The sequence below is a fragment of the Ischnura elegans genome, chromosome 2 (assembly GCF_921293095.1).
Source record: "Ischnura elegans chromosome 2, ioIscEleg1.1, whole genome shotgun sequence".
Lineage (NCBI taxonomy): Eukaryota > Metazoa > Arthropoda > Insecta > Odonata > Coenagrionidae > Ischnura > Ischnura elegans.
The window spans coordinates 101,770,687-101,785,250 of NC_060247.1; the positions used below are offsets into that span (position 1 = coordinate 101,770,687).

General features: G+C 37.9%; 1 protein-coding gene across 1 annotated transcript in view; it reads right to left on the minus strand.

Annotated features, from left to right (window-relative positions):
* Positions 1 to 14,564, minus strand: part of LOC124153225 — a 147,160-nt gene that overhangs the window by 115,872 nt on the left and 16,724 nt on the right. The window lies entirely within an intron of this gene.

The following is a 14,564-nucleotide window of genomic DNA, read 5'->3' on the forward strand; positions in this document are numbered from 1 at the left end:
CGAGCCTTGGCGAAGCTAACATTGCCTCGGATACATTTGCAGTCTCCATAAAAATATTAAAGACTCGGGAAATTCGACGACAGCCATGAAATCAAACTTTATTACTCCAAAGATGAAATTTTGGTCTGTCTTTCTCTACGCATCATATGGTTGTCGGTTGAAAACTTTATCATGGTAAAAGGAAAAGAGAAAACTTTTCTATTTAAGAAAAAGATAACTTTTCAATGATTTTTTTACTATTCAAGTAATGAAAGGATTTTCCGTCAAAATATTAAGATATATTATTTTCATAGTACCGTATTTTGCGAATTTAATTCTTCTTTTATTTTATTTATTCATATACAGGACACACTAATAATGGTTAATCGTAGCGTGCGTTGATAGTTCATGCCAACATTCGTATAATAGTATAATACCGTGGCATGAACCAAATAAGTAATCACCTTTCGGTGCGGAAAAGTTCGTTCTATTGATTGTGAATGTCCTCAAATTTCGTCCTCTATGTGGCAACATTCAAATGAGCAATATGAATTACTTCCTTTAGCTTGGCCTTTTTTCAATCCATACTCATTGGAAAAATTACGAAAGGAAAAATGTGTCTTCCAAAACACTTTTTATAGTGTTGAACACAAGTCCTGAATCACATTTTATTCGTCAAGCAAGATAAGGGGTGACTATGATTAACTGTCGCTGACAGAGCTAGGGGATAAAATAGAACGCTGCTAAAAACACAAAGAAAACCAAAAGCCGGAAAGAGCGGCTTTTTTTTCTTCCTTATACTCCACGTAGTGGCCTCTCATATTTTCAATTACATGCGGGATTCGTGAATTTGTAATCGCGGTTAGGGAGAGGATTTTTCGTCCTTCTCCTGGGACCGCGAATCATCTTGGAGGACACAGGAAAGGGAGCTAAACGACGAGCCATAATGGATATGGAAAAGAAAACGGCACCTGTCATCAACTGGTTACGCTGAGAAACTCTTCCTTTTTGGAGAGAAAATGCCGTGGGATCAGTGGCGAAGGGAGGGAGAGGAAGTCTCCCAAATCCCGGAGGAAAGTTGTTTTGCTGAGGCGTACCCAGCGAGGGGCAAGGGGGGGGGGGCAGATTTCCCCCCTCCAGAAGCAAAAATCGCAAAAGTCTTTAAGCAAAATCAGTACTGAATTGAAACGAAAGCATTAAAAAATTTCTTTAAAACCACGAAAAATGATATGTATAAGTATAAGATATGTAACTAAAATAAAACTATTTTTCAAGGATATAATCTCATAAACTAATGTCACAGTTTGGTTTGCCCTCCCCCCTAGTTATGATACTGGGTACGCCCTTGCTGAGGCCAATAAAAATACTGATGGATTTGTGGTACGATAAAGTGAAACTTATTAACACTGATAAAGTTAAAAATTGCCCAATATTGCCACAAACATTATTTGCGCAAGAAGCATTTTATAGTCAAGATGACTGGAGAATTTTGTGGTGGCAACGAATGGTGTCTTGCGCAAATGAATTTTGTGGAAATACATTGTGCACGGTGTCTATTTTATCAGTAATTAATTTTAACTTTATGAAACCTACTTTCATCTATAGATGGTTGCCAAATTTACTCCTAAGCAGATGCCCTTCATTCCGTAGCGAATATAAAGTCCATAATTAAATAACAAACCTTGTCACAGATAGGATCTTATTTTCTTAATTCAGCCTCTAATTCTAGGTATGCTCGTTCACTCCCGCAGCAGACCTCCCCTGTAGCAATTGTATTAATTTTATGTTTGGATACGCCTTTGTGTGGAATGATATTGATGTAGTTGTTATTATATTCCCATTTCTATTGAGATGGTTATGCATTTATTGGGGAACGTGGTAGCCAAGTTTGTGGACCTATCACTTAGTGTTGACGGATTAAAATCCACGTTTTCATTGGAACTGGCCCTTCTACAATAGTTCATTATTTTTGGTGGCAATGCCTCTCAGCGAACCGGAGATTATCGAAGATTTCTGTGAGAAAAATTAGTAGACGTGGATCGCATTTGAGAAATGCGCACGTATTGTGAACGGTAGTGGTGATATGAAAGTTTGGGTTGCAATATCTAGCGTAATACCGATTACAATTTTCGTATTTCTTCTCAAATTACAGATCGGTTCACCATCACTGGCTCCCCTTAATCTACTCTTATTAAGATTAACAACCGAGAATTTTCCTACTTGTGGACATGACCAACCTGGTATAAAATATGGGTGTCGGAGATTCTATTTTCAACTGATGGGATATTTCCTCCTTCAGAATATTTCAGCTCTCCAGTTCACCTTCAACATTCCACTCTTTTGTTCTTCGCCATCTGCTTAGGCCATTTATAGAATTCCCATTCAATACGATATTCATTTAAATGGCTTGAGAACATCTGATATTCAAGGACACGGGTAAGCTGTCGTCTGCAGTGAGGCACACAAGTGTTGAGAAAATCTGCCGTAAGCCGTTGAAAGAACGCATATTTCTCTCTCAGCCGGTCGTATTTTGCCTTTTTTCGCTACCTACCTCCTTGAAATTTTTAGGATGTCAAATTAGAAATTTTTCAACATTTAACTGTATCTCCAATATAAAAATATTATACATGAGAAAATACTGACGAAATTTTTTTTAATTTGAGAACAAGGCAATTGTTGAAAAGGGTCTTCTTTATACACCCTGAAAATTTTAAAATTATAGCGTCATTTTTGGGTGATAAATTCGTCGTGAAAATACATTCGGACGGGAACAACGCGTCGTTCTAAGTCCGGTTTTAGAAAATGACCGTCTTGAATCCATCGAGACTAAACCTAATCCCTGAGAATTAGCGAACTAATCAGAGCGCATATTAACTATCGCTGTTGTCTCTCATTTATGCTTTTGCCTGGTGGAGGGAGAAAAGTTACCCAATTAGCATATATAAGCGGTTAAAGGCAGGTTGCATGGACGATGTTCATTGGGCACATTTCAAGTTTGATTTACGTAATTTAAAACTTTGTTTTCTTTTATTAACATGAAAATTGAGAAAATAGCCCGTTTCTGAGGGGGTATAATTACAAAAAAAAATTATCTGAAGTCGCTCTTTTTGCATTAATGGGATGCAGTAACACTTTTTTTTGCAGGGCATCGAGGTATCCAACAGGTCATTGATTGGCCTTACCATAATTTTTTTGAAAAACAACAGGGACTGCTCGTCTATAATAAAAAATTCGTTGACGACCCAGGCCTGCCATGCATGGTGCAGGTTATTAGTCTTAATTGTCTCTAAAGAATCAGGGATACGGCTGACTATCTTTATTGTGAGCCGGCTAACTTGTGCCATAGAGGTTAATAAGTAAGAAACCGTCATGTTTAAAAGTGTGAGAAAATACGGCAAACGTAAATTGTACGAAATGTACGCATACCTTGGCCCAGGGTGTAAATTTAAACAGAATCTACTGGGGGTTGAATATTGATAATTACGGAATTAATTATTCTGCTCAACATTTACGTATTAGTATCAGCAGCATTGCTATTTAAATGCTAAGAATGCAGAATGATGGCAAATACTGGTGAATACCATTGCAGTTGTATCTAGGAGTTTAGAATTTTATTTTGGGGGGCCAGAAATCCTGCTGATGTTTTAGAGGCTATAGTATACTCTCAATAGTATATTCGGGGGGTTCCCCGAGGCCCTCTCCTGGAATTTGTTAAAATTTAGCCTCTAAAAACGGTTCTATCTAAGATAAAAATGTTTTGCCAATTCTATAGGTTTCGTACTTTAGGAAAAATTACCATGTAAGTTGGAGGCCAGGCTCCCCTTCTCTCTCCAAAAACCCCGCTCATGCTTATATAGTATCCAACCGTTGTGTCCGTAGTTCTTCGAGTGAAACACTTCAAGTTTCCATCCGACGCACGTATGTATCCATCACTGTCCAGTTGGCTGTCTCCAGAACTCCCGTTTGAGCCGTGGAGGGAGGAGACTTCAACGCCTGAAGAGGATGGCACTCTCGGTAGCCAGCCCTGGGAGACAAAGGGAAAGAGGCTCCCAGGTTGGGACTCATTATCGCTTCAGGATACGAGCCAGCAGCCAGTCGGGTTGAGTGCACTTGACCCTGTGCACGTCGAGATAATGATCTGCCAGTTGGCGGCCGCTGCCGACGGCGCCGAGGTCGCGAGGCGGCTGGCTGGCGCTAATGAACGCCCGTGCTTAACACCCGGAGCCATTTTTAAGGAGACAAACACTTTTGTTCTGTGAGTCCCCTGAGTAAATGAGGAGTCTAGAAATATATATCTGCGAGAGCGTTCCATTGTGTTTTTACACCTCGAGGCTACCGTGAACTGATGGGATGTCCGGGATGGTAGCTTTTTGTTTTGATTCCGATCGCTGATGGGAGGGAAAGACAGCATTTTTTTCGGCTTAAAAAAATGTTATCTTTCGGGGTTTAATCTGCGAACAATGGCATCTGATAGGTAAAAATCAACGGCTATTCTTGTCGTCGAAGTGTAGAATGACCACATCGGAAGTTAAATCGAATCGTTCGGATGGATCGGGAACTATCAGTTTGTTGTGGGTAAATTGAGATATACTATCAGCGGATAAAAATGCGTACTGCTTGGTCATATTTTCCGGTTGTACTCTTTGTTCAACATCAATATGGCAGGCAAAAAAACGTGATATGTGATGATCTTTCTGGTCTTACGTTTGATTATCTCACGTGGAATATTTTCCGGTACTTGCGATAATCTGTAGACATATTTGAATGAGGATCCGTTATTGCCATGTAGGCGTTTAAATAAAACAGCGAGATCACACGGTTTAATTTTGTAGCTTTTACGTATACGTTTGCCCTCGTTGAATAAAAACACTTCGGGAAACAGTTTGGGTCTTTCGCAACTATTTCCGTCCGAAATTTTGGGTAGAGAGATATTGACGGAAAATTGAAATTTTTAGAAACCCTAACTATATCCGTAAACACAACAACAAAGCCTATTGACACTCCATAAATAGCGATAAATATTCTCATTACTTTACTTCTAAATCTAAAATTATAATTGATAGTTTATACATTCAGTGGAATTTACCACTGCCAATCGATATTCATCGTTAACTATCTACAATTAATAATCGCGGATGAATATATATGAAGCTGAGTTCACACGTCTATGTTTAATGCTGCAGCACTCGACTGTTATGATCGACTCGCACGTGTGAAGAGAGTACGAGTCAATTGAGGTCTAGATTCGATCTATTAGCAAAGTTCAACCAGTTCGACTACGAGGCAGTAGTATTATATAGTTATGGATATATCACAAGCGGTAATTGTTGATTTCACTATGCAGACAAATAATTTAATTACTCGTTGATTTGTTGCATTGTATTACCTTTTGGGGATCAAGGGTAGGCCAAAATTTGATTTAATTTTCTCGCAAGGAAAAGAGGATTAAATTAAACTGGTACTTTCGTCCTCAGCATTGTGAAAATTCATGGTTGATTTCAGAATTAAACTTTGTACACGATTTCCGCTTCAAATTTCTCTCGAATCTACGACTGGTTCGTCGAACGGCGGATACAGAAATGAAATTATTTCTCCTTCGAAATTGGCTTGTTCTTTTGTGCCATCACGAAGAGAACTGGCACTCTTTGGAAACCTCTGCGTAGATAATAGCAGCAAAATATATTTCTTGTCTGTAATTCTCTCGAACATGTAGTTCCACTGCCATACTTCCACTCGTAAATCTGGTCTCAGTTTTTTCGATATTCACTGTCGACATCATTGAATTTCTGGACGAGTCACAAAATCTCGGAGCTTTTCATTTTCCATCGAACCAAATTAATTAGTCTTAATTGTTTCAATCCACTTCTATTTCTCAGACAAATTGCCGTTAAGGTTCACCTTCGTGTTGATGCTATGGTTCAACGACCCGAACCTAATCAATGCACGTGTACGCCGTAAAATCGTGCCCTGATCGTTGAATATTCTCGGAATAAATTGCGTGTAAAAATTCAGCGAGCAAATGCAGCCATCGTGATGGAGCCATTCAGTTCCATTTGAATGACAATTGGCGCTTCGGTTTAAAAAGTGCTTCACGACGCCGGACCACAATGCATAATTCACGGGGCACTCCCGCTTACGAGTTTTTCGTTTCATTTCCCTTTATCCTGACACGAAATCCTAATGATTCAACGCATTCTTTATATGGGAGCTGAAACATCTACCGATATCTTCATTAAAGCCGACGCTGTGGTCGTAAAATTCCTGGTCCCACAACCTCCGGAACGGATCGTTAAAAATATTGACGAACAATGGCTATGACCATTATCGTCTTCTTCTCCCTATCTTTTTTCCTTCCCATATGGAGGTCTAAAACTTTTTTTCGGCCTAGGAAGGCATTTTAGGATTTGATTCATTAATTCTTCCTGGTTCGTCTCGAAGGCCCCGACCAGCTGCATAGATAGAGGTTCGGCTTTGAACAACAGTGAAATTGTAGCAAATGGCTTTTTCGTGGAAAAGTGAAATATGCCTTTCTCGTTTATGATTTATCGACGATTTTACAAAGAATTTCCCCTTCAGTGCTATTCATTTGTGGCTGAAGATACCTCAAAGCGGCTAAACATTTAGTAGCTAAATAAAAAATGATGAAATAAATATGAAATGGTGCAAAGTTTTGATTATAAAAAAATATAATTTTATCTCTTTCATTTTCTCCGATGAGAAAATGGAAAAGAATTACGTGCGTACGCAAGTTAAAGAAAACGGCTCTAGTTTCGGCTTCAACAACTGAAAATGATCATAATTTGATGATTATTCGTTTAATTATCTTCGTAATATGTTAATTATTTTTTCTATTTGAAATCAAGGAATCTCTTTTATAAACACATTTATTTTGCGAAAAATCCACAGAGGAAAAATCATTCGCCTTGACCGGGATTCGAACCCGGATCCCTCGATTTCCGGACTCCGGATCACTCGGCCGGAAATCGAGGGATCTGGGTTCGAATCCCGGTCAAGGCGAATTATTTTTCCTCTGTGCATTTTTCGCACTATTTGTGCATTGCGGGTGACTCCGTAAAAGTTATCACCGTGGCTAGTCCCGGTATACTTAAATAAAACACATTTATTTTTATGCAAAACAGACCAAAATCCGGAATAAATTATCAGTATTGAATTAAGCAGTCGCGTCGTGGCGAGGATCGCATAATTACGATCGCATCGCTTTCGTTGGAAAGGGGGTGTAGGCATTACCTGGGAGGAGATAGCTCTCAAGCTGCCCCCGGAAGCTTAACTTCTCCCAACCCTTTCATCACCATGCTCCGCCAACGGACAACAAAACAGAAGAATCGAGCGCCCGCGTGAGAACGGAAACAACAATGAAAGAGGAATCCCCGTAACTTTTCAGCATAATGCGCTAAGGCATTCGCCGTTATTTCGGTAGGTGAAAATATATTTCGTGAATATGGCCCTAAGCTACCCGCTAGTCAATGTAAGGAATACAGTTATGCGGCTACCATTGTCCCTGTTGAAATCCTCAGTTATCAACAGCAACTCAAGAAGCAAGGCTATACGGAAATCAACCCGAAGAGTACCTTCTGTTTTTTGCTTTCATGCGTTGTTTTTTTTATACCATCCTCGCCTTATATCATTCAGTACCATGTGTTGTTTTTAAATACCATCCTTAATAATAATATATTTTTAAATAGCGTGTGTCGATGAATTTTTATGCATATTTCGCCTTTAGAGAGAAAAAGAGATTTAGGAGTTTTTATGCTTGTAGATAAGCAGTCGAAGCTAGATCACTGAAGTCCATGTCTATGATAATCATACAAAAGAAAATAGTGTTCCATTAAAATACGAAATGAAAAATAATAAATGAACATTTTACGTGGTTTTCTTCTTAATAAACTGTCCAAACGAAGGTAACAACTGGGCTCTCCTACGCCCACTATATTGCGTTTTTCTGCGCATGTTCTCATAGCCTTTGATCACATCCAGTGGGTGATAGAAATATATACACCAAGGTTGATATTCGCCATGAAAACAGAAAGATCGTTTGGCTTAGCCGGGATTCGAACCCATATCTCCTGATTTGACGTAGATGAATAGGTGATGTAACTGGTAGCATACATAACCGGCAATAAGGTGATCCGGTTTCGATTCCAGGCTAAGCTAAGAATGATTTTTTCATGGAGAATTTCATCCTTGGTGTTTATAACTTTGCACCTGTGCGAGTGACTGCGTGAAAAGTCACTTCATCTATGCAGTACATTGGTAATAGCAATATTTTTCCTTCCATATCTTATTTTCAATTTGCCTTTCTTTCAGTGATGCTCACTGGCAAACAATTTCTGCCAACCTTGTTTCCGTTCCACGCCACACACGTCTCTAAATGGGAATCCCTTTTTTCATCATTTTTGTCAATATTCCTGTATTTCTAACTCTAATGCTATATTTTTATCCTTTCCATTTTTTTCTCAGTCCCGACTCAAAACTATCAAAATTGTTCTCTACGTTATATTTATAGCCAATATTTCAGCCGCATTTTCAATCTGTCTCCAGGAAAAATGGCTAAGCTTCCTTTGATCCTTGTGGATTTTTACTTATTGTTTTCATTCCTTGAAGTTTTGAAAATATCTTTTTTTCGTGACGCATGACTTCTTACTCATCTCTGTAACCATTATGCCAATCAATTGAAATTTAAGTATGAAGTGCCAATTAATAAGCAAAATTTTGTTTTAAAATTATTAAATTGGGTGGATGATATTTTGGATAAAAATTATCTTAAGAAAATGAAAATGAGCAATTGTGGGAGTCCCAATATACATTTTTTTAACAGTTAGTAAATTAAAAAAAGCGATTGGCTATGTTGGAAATACAAGGTTGATATACCGCACAAATATATTAGAAATGTTGTCTAATTTTGTTCGATTCAACCGTATTTATTTATTTTTACGGTGGATTTGGACTTTTTAAACAAATATTTGTTGCATGCAAAATTCGACCAAAGACAATAGAAAAGTTGAAAATGTTCTTCTTTAATGATTTGTACTTGTTGGATGAATGGCTTGTTCTTTCCGATCATGTGTTCAAGAGTTATCATCCAAAGTAACTGGAGTGCTACTTTAACCACTTTGATCGACTTGATTTACTAGATTTGATTTTGCATAACTTTAACCAACCAAAATTTTCTTAACTCACGCAGTTTTCAGAGAAAACTACATAATATGTTTGATGAAAAAATACTTCTACAATAAAGCATTGATCACCTTGAATTGAACGATAGAATGAAAAAAAAAGTCTCCTTGAAAAACATTTCTCTTGTCCTATTCCTTGAGAAAATAATTTGTGGAATCATCGGAGCATCCTTTTATTACTTTTCGCTTCCCGCGGCCAATATCGATATATCCGAGAAATTGCTTTATGTATACTGTTTTTTTTTGTTTTCTACTACATAGGATGTGCTGAAATAAATTATAGGCTTTCACGTTATATGATACATTAATGAGCTTCGTTAAAGATAAGGAATATCTATTTTTAGAATTTCTTGTTTTGATTGTGAAACAATTGGTCAATATACTTTCTCACGCTGTAGAAGTAATAGCTAACCGTTGAGCAGATGAGTCTGAGATATAATTGCATTGGTTTCATTTCGCGCACAGTAAATACTGTCGATGTTTAGATAAAGGAGGAATAATGACTTCATAACTCAGCTAAGACTAATGGCAGTATGTGAGTTTGGAATCTCTATTGGGTATTAGATGCACGCCAATAGGAATTTGTAGGTCATAAAAGACACTGTTTGTCTGTTAGATCATAAATACGAAATTACGCAAGAAAGATATTTCACTGCGTTAATGCCGCAGTAAACAATAAAAGTAGGTGTCAGAATTAAAACACATTTGGTTGGCGTTTATTGCTCTAAGATTTAAATTTTTTTAAATAATGGGCTATTTCCGTGATAATTATAAAATATCAATCTCTCCAGCCACGGATTTATCGCATCGTATCTCACTCAAATCATCATTATTTAAGGCATGTAGTGATAAAATACATTTTCAATGCGCAATTGAAACCGTATGAGTAATTTTGATATACACTGTGATGCAAATACACTTTAGTGTAGGATGTTACTCTATGAATCATCCTAATCATTTCCTTATTTTGAAAAAAATGCTCGAATTATTGGAGGAAGGACTGTGAAAATGCCGTATGAAACTTTTCGTGGCCGCTGTTTACCAGACGAGTAGCCAGAAATTTGCTTCTGAGTTACGGTGGTATGCGTATTGCCTGTTCTGAATACGCACGAAAACTAAAGGGATACATTTCATTAAGTCACCTTTATAATAAGTTTGAGAAATACTTAAAGTTAAATTCATCGTCACTGGATGGAAGTCACAGTGCGCCAAATCTTTATTCTCGATTTTCTCTCAAACCGAGGCCTATGGGAAGAAAGCGGTGACAAATTTTCTTCACTACCTGTATAGTTTCAGAAAATAACATTGGCATTCGGACCCCGAACATCGCTCTCGCGATATGTCCTTATCAGCAGATGTATCGCAGGTAGTCGCCTCAAGGGAAATACACTCCGTGGGGAGTGGATGGGAGGTGGGAAGGGGGACTGAAGCCCTCAAATCCTTGGCCACGTGCCTGCTGGTGACCAAGTGGGTTGAGCGATTTACTACTGATCGAAGAGCCCTGGGATAAAATCCAGAATATAGCCTTCGAACGCCCTTCAACAAAATTCGTCGAAATGCAAGATAGCTCAGGGAAACGAACTGGCCCCACTAATCTGAATGCGGCATTTTCATTCGCCAATACCTTAATTCGCGGTAAGGTCTACCCTCACTCATGTGTACTCAAAGAATTCATATCGGATCACTCTGTGACGCAAGTTTCTGGGATTATAAGCTAACTTTTTTTTGCCAGAAATAAATAAACCGAAAAAAATCCTTAGCGTTGCATCTTTTACCACCCTTTAGAGTGGGATGGAACTCCATTAAAAATTGTTCTCATTGTAGAATTCCATATACATATAATTTCCAAATTTGTATTTAAAAATTCTTTTTTTACTTTTCGCTTCCCCGAACATAGATCGAGATATCCAAGAAAATCGCACGTAAAACAAGGATTTTGTTTACGAGAAGTTCCTCATGCACAGGGCAGGACATTTTAAATTGGCTTCAGCAACCTATACTATTACATTGAACTACTCAGTCAGTCTCGTCATGACCATGATGGCCTGATGAAGGTAATCGTCGTAGGACAAGTGAACGGGAAGAAGAACAAGGGACGGCACCAAGTGTATAGGTTACAAAGGGAGTAAAGTACTCTACCGATTACCAAGGTTTTCAAGGACTACATAGGAAGTATTCTGGCAGCCTCCCCTTCCTTCCTGTACTTCCCTCTTTGATTCACAATAAGGCCAACTCCCTTTAAAGATAAGAAATACGTCACTAGGAGAAGGCTATATCAGACAAGTGAGCGGAATGGACAGAAGCTTCATAGCAACTTTTTTTTACTTATGATGATGACGGATATTGAATCACTTGATGAAGTATTCAAAATATTAGTCCTGAAGAGGTCCCCGGCAGACGGAAAGAAACATTCACTTTTACGCCACAAGACGCGGCTGATAATTATTTTGTCGGCCTTGGTGGCGGCAAGGATAAGTCCTGCCTTACGTAAATATTTTTTCTTTTTTCGTTTAACAGATGGCTTTTCATTATTGTATAAAAATAATCATAGAAATATTAATAATTCGACTTACTTGGCCGAGATTGGGACTAGCGGTGGCTGGGAACACGTTTTTCCCAACGTTTTTCCCACGTTTTTCACGTCTTTTTACACTTGGTAAATGTAAAATTGTTCTCTTTGCATTTTAAAAAATCATGCTCATAAGTACCTATTGTCATAATTTGACTGCATTTAATTTTAAGAGTATCTGGGCAATGTATTCTTCTGAAAATATTCAATGTACGACGAGGGATAAATGGAAGGTGGCACTTTCAAGTCCCAACCTCAGCCAATAAAGTCGAATTCTATTTATTGCTATGATTGTTATTATATAATTCATGAAAATCCATCTGTTAAACGAAAAAAAAAGTAAAAATATTTACCCCGAGGGTTTTCGTCCGAAAGTGAAGGAAACGGTCGGAATGAATTCAACAATATCCTCTCTCCCCTCTCACTGCCAATATCCCCTCCCCCCACCTTGATTCCCCCACCCCTCCTCTCCCCCTCCCCTCTTCCTTTTTCGAGAAGAATCGCTTTAGCGTGACAGCGTCGGTGACCTTACCCAAGGAGCCCATCTTTGTGGAAGGTTACCGCATCCCTTCTACTCCATTCCTGCACACCGATTTCTGGTTACACCACTCGACAAATTTTCATGAAGTCCATGAAAAAACTCATTTGAATGAAATTCAATTTACTAAAACTCTCGCGGTCCATGTTTTTTTTTTCAATATTAACACTTATTTGGAGGGGTGGAGGAATTAAGGTAGGGGGAGGGGATATTGGCAGTGAGAGACAATATTGTTGAATTAATTCCAACCGTTTCCTTCACTTTAGGACCAAAACCCACGGGGTAAATATTTTTGCTTTTTCTCGTTTAACGGATGACTTTTCATTAACTATATAATAATAATCATAGAAATGATAATAATTTAACTTATTGGCCGAGATTGGTACTTGAAAGTGCTGACCTTAGTGCTGCATATCTGATCCCCTGTGCTGGCCATTTTCATACTTTTTTGTTATTTTAAAAGAGCCAACCTTTGATGCAAGGAAAAGATGTTTGGTATCATTTCAAAGAATGAAATTTGATTTTTTTTCATTTGGTCATTTAGAGGTTAGTACCACTTAGTTCATAAAAATGGCAAACCATGGTTTTTCAAAAGAGGGATTGCGTAATGTTACATCCGTAGCAAAAATCGGAGGATTTCACGTGGAGTAATAATTTTCCCACAGAACGCAAAGTGTTATTGGATTATGGGAGTTACTTACGTTAAGACTTAAAAATGGCCAACGTTTCCTCTTGTACGCCGGAGACCTTATCAGAAAAAATGATTTTATTCCCTTTATTGAGCATCAAATTATATGCGATGGGTACTGGGAGAGAATTTTCTGGACCTTTTTCTTTCATTAAACGACTAGAAGCCAAGTTTCCTTATATTTTGTCCGTTGTCTCTATTGAGGTTGTTCCTGGGCTTTTTGAATGAGGTCATGCTTTGCGTTAGATGAATCTAAGATAAAATACTAAGAAGTCATTTTCTTCATTCTTAGGTCTAGAATTTAGTAAAATAGGTTTCTTTCGTGAATTTATGGAATACCGAGATTTGTGTTGTAATGTGAAATTTTCTAAAACCACGAAGTCCGTATTCAAAGGCCTTTGAATACCAATCCCTGGAAAAAAATACTGAATGAATATTTTCCTCATGTCCCCTGCAATTATACCCACTGTAATCACTCCGAGGGTGTCCCCAAACTTCGCTCTTATTTCATCTAATGTCCTACATCTCATCTCATCTCATCTGTGCCGCTCCATTCCCCGTAATAGCGATTAAAATATGTAGTATCAAGTAATCCATCTTTTAATATTTAAGATCAATTCATTTTTTGCCTCGAAACTACAAAAAATAGGGAGAAGCGTGTTGAAAAGGAATCGCAATGTTAATACACGATAAAATAGCAGTACCAAATACCTCTTTTTTGTTTTGGCGCTTGAAATAGATGTTAGTTAATTAGTTGATTGCATGCCCAAATTTGGTTGTTGTTTGGTATTCACAAAAACTTTCCTCTTATTTACCAGATATTGTTTGTTGGCAATGTGCCAAGATATCACTGTGTGGCTCTAATTACTCTAAATTCAAATGTTCTATATAATTCTCCAGATCAGTCCAGATATCGACAGGAGAAACAGAATACGGTTTATGATTTTATACGCTGCGTCAAAGTTGGATATTATTTGTCATGCCCGTTCATTTTTAACCAAGTTACGCCTGCAAGATATCATTTTAGCCTCTGACTGACCTTGCGGTGCGAGGAAAAATATCATTGCAATTTAAAATTCACAAGTTTCCAGAAAAAAACTGTTTCTTCTTCCCTTAGATTTAAGGAAAATTTGGCCCTTTGACACCTTCAACCTTTTTAATCCATTTCTCATAAAGAAAAAAATTCCCCGATATTGAGGCAACAGGCATCTGCGAAGATCCCGGCTCAGTGTTATATAGGCTATTTTGGTGAATAATCTAAGAGGCTTAATAAGCATAAAAATGTAAAAATGGGATCAGTGAAAGGAAACGGGAATTTGTTTTATATTAGTGGTCTTAAACTTTGATTATTCTAATTTCAATACGTATACAACTGCGGTATTCATAGTTTCATATTTCAACCATAAAGGAATGAAAATTTGTATCAAGGATATAGTCAGGGTAGTGAAAGTGTTGACTCCGACTCCTTGGTCCTGGGTTCTATCCGCTATTCCTACCCTTGCCCCACGTACAACGTAAATGAATCTGTCGGTTGCCTATTCCAAATACCATTTGATGCCAATAAACAGCGGACCAATTTCTCTGACATTTGCGAAT